Here is a 3,479-nt window from a genome sequence, read left to right as displayed (position 1 = left end):
GAGAGATTAGGGCTCGTACAGAGGCATATAGGCAGTCATTTCTCCCTCGTTCTGTTTTGGAGTGGAACAGGGAGAGAAGATGCTAGTTGTGGTACGAGGTACCCTCCGCCACGCACCGTATGGTGGATTGCGGAGTATGTATGTAGATGTAAATGACAAAATCTGCAGCTTCCACCCATGTAAGATACATAATTTATGTGTATCAGAAGACCCAAAATATAATCCTGTGGTATCTTGTGTCATTAGCACACTGTATTTTACCCCAAATGTAACTGCTTCGAACTAGAGGTTAGTTGTTCGCAAACAAATGGGTACAAAGGAATGGTTCACTGAAGTGCACAGGAGGACTGAGGATGACTTAAGGAACAGTTGCTCGCCATTCCCTTTGGTTGCAGTCGGTCTCGTTCCCAGGAATGCTTATTCACACTTGACTTCGCCGGTGTCCTTCCCACATCAGTCATTTGGCCATTTCATTCTTGTTCTCACTCAGTTTTTTAAAATAATTATATAACTAACATAGAAGTTAAGTTGTATGTGATACATTTTTCAGGCAACAAAAAGAGAACTCTGCCTATCTTATCATCGTTCTGGTGAACTGTTGGAGACATATATTACAAGTCAAGTTGTTTCCTTGCTTGATCAAGAAAAACAAGTAGCCATTCTTTTATTTGTAGATTTTTTTAAAAGTTCTATTTGCATGATATAATGACTAGACTTAATATGACTTAATGATTTTTTTTTGTTGTTGCAATTTCCGTATTTCTTGCAAAACCAAAACATGACAGTTAGGGTTTCAGGGATTAAGGTGATATGGGAAAGCAACCATAAAAAATTTTTCCATTTCTGTAAAATCACATGTAAGGTATCACTATTCAGGACCTGATATATGTAATATAAAGCTCTGAAAAAATTCAGAAATCTAAATACAGTGCTTTGACTTCTGAAGCAGCAAGAGATCATGCCGACTTACACACTGGTATGGAAAATACGAACAGAAAAAACTGCAGTCTTCTAGTGGTCATTTTGTTAGCACCGTGTGACACGACGGAAGTTTCAAACTAGAAGTCTTAAACAGAATAACAAAAGGATCTAGCTTCTTCCAACAAGTACGAAATCTAATCTAGGACAAGGAAGTCCCTCTAAGAGCCAAACAGACCGTGTATAAAACTTATCTCCTGCCAATCATGACGTATAGTCTAGAGGCCTGTGTCCTAAATAAGAGAGACGAGAGTCAAATACAAGCATGTGAAATGAAGTTCCTTAGGTTAGATCTACAAAGAACTAGGAGAGGGGGGGGGGGGGGGGGGAGGGGGAGAGAGAGAGAGAGAGAGAGAGAGAGAGAGAGAGAGAGAGAGAGAGAGAGAGAGAGAGAGAGAGAGAGAGTCAGGAATGATTATGTAAGGAGACACCTGCAGGTAACATTGACTACAGAGGACAGGGTGAGTGCTTTGAGACTGAAGTGGTTCGGTCATGTGAAGCGAATGCACCTGACTAACTCCACACCAGTATTTGGACATTGAGGTACCAGGAAGAAGACCAACTGAGCAGCCTAGAAAGAGATGGACAGACCAGGTTCAGGAAGGTCTCAAGAGGAAAGGAGTACCATGGGATGTAGTGGAGAGGGGAAGTTATAGCAGGACAGAAACCAATGGAGGCATATCGTTCACCGAGTTCCTACCTGGCTCACTGGAAGGAAGTCCTGACGATTACTGTGGTCATAATTCAACTTCATCACGAGACGACCTTTTTCAGTATGTAAATGGCTTTCACCATCCAGCTCGCGTGGTAGATCCCCTCAGAGCACGGAAAGATACTCGACGAGACGGTTTCTCAGTAAGAGATAGTGGGTCAGTACAAAAATCGTCAATACAATCCTACCTTCACGGTATCTATGAGATATCTTTTTCCCAAATGTTTTTAACCAAAACACATGCACCTCTAAAGGTAGTCATAATTTATGCTGTTGTGAAACTAATGATTTAATTAAAAAATCATTCAGCAGGAGTTTCACAGACAACTTTTTTCTGTCCTCTTCTATACAAAGGTAAATGACTGAAATATGTGTAAGCATTGAACTTTTCCTCTATTTTCAAGTACATTGGTGTGTAAAATTTATATTTCGAGTATGTTAATAGACAATTAATTGTTGAATTTCAAATTAGTTTCGCTGTTGTCTGTTAATGGCAACCTGTGCTTGCTCAGCTGTTTTCTTTCTCAAGTAACTGATAACTGATTCCGTACACGAACCGCCAAGTCACTTTCAAACAAATACTGGTCAAAAACTGATATTTTTCGGCTGTAAAGATCTTCGAAGCAATGGTGTGTGCTATGCCATGCAGGTTTTGAAGGAAAAAAAAAGTAGTAATGTTTATTTCACTTAGGAAGTTTCATTGATCTCAGAGCATATTTATGTATTTATCCCCTCTGTTGACACAAATCTAATTTTAGCAAGCTGTTTCTCAGCTGCTGTGTCAGAAGCTGTGATTATTCCAAATAAACCTTTACTTCCCACACGTACACAGCATAACACTTCGATGCCGAGTTAATTTACATGCTCTGCACATTGTACGAGTAAACTGTCGGTTCGATGCAAGCCAGATTATTTAAAGTTATTTCACGCTAGTAATGCAATCGCAAGTATATATTATTTTCTATGAATGAACTTAAAATGAAGACAGTGTGCTCGCTACAATTACTAGCTTTCCTCAAAAGAAATGGCGGCTGGAGTGAATGGTCCGTGCTGTGTTGTAACTGGTTTTCCTAATTCCTACTTCCATTCGGTCTGCTCCGACACCTCTACCTGGCTTTGGGTCACTGGTCCCTCATGCCACACGAAAAATGTGATTCATTCAGCTAAGGAAATGAAGTAAATAACCTGTCCATATGAGGCAATCAACAAACGTACCATGCAGAAGGAATACTTGGCATACTTTATATTTTTTTCTTACAAATTTATTTAAAATCCGCATAGTATGTGCAGTTAAATAAAGGGAAGGTGAACGAGTAAAAATGAATGGTTCAAAAAAAGAGGAACCAGTGAACTGGTTCCCACAGATGAATCAGTATGCCCATCTCTACTTCAGACTGCTATGTGGTCAACACGGAGCTCTTGCACTCCACTTTCTCTCGTGCTGATAAGGTACAAAACATGAAGAACCACTCTTGTTAAGTAGCATACCAATTCTCATTTTTAACAGATGTGTCCATCTTCTTCAGCACAATGAAATGAAACATGTTACAAAATTATAGGAGGAAAATTTGTACTGAACACAACATAATAATTTGTGCCAATGAGGGTTGTAATCACGATATTTGTGTTTACACGCAATTGACACAGTTGTATACTGTTTGTTCCAATTATCTATAATTTTTATTTGTGGTTACAGTTCTATATATGAGGACAAAGCTGGTGTTTTCATATGCAAGGAAAATCGGGTCAATTGCAAAAAAAAAAAAAAAAAAAAAAAAAAAAATGTAAA

Source organism: Schistocerca americana, chromosome 11, assembly GCF_021461395.2.
Source record: "Schistocerca americana isolate TAMUIC-IGC-003095 chromosome 11, iqSchAmer2.1, whole genome shotgun sequence".
Classification (NCBI taxonomy): domain Eukaryota; kingdom Metazoa; phylum Arthropoda; class Insecta; order Orthoptera; family Acrididae; genus Schistocerca; species Schistocerca americana.
The sequence above is the reverse complement of the archived record's forward strand: the minus strand, read 5'-3'. Positions refer to the sequence as shown.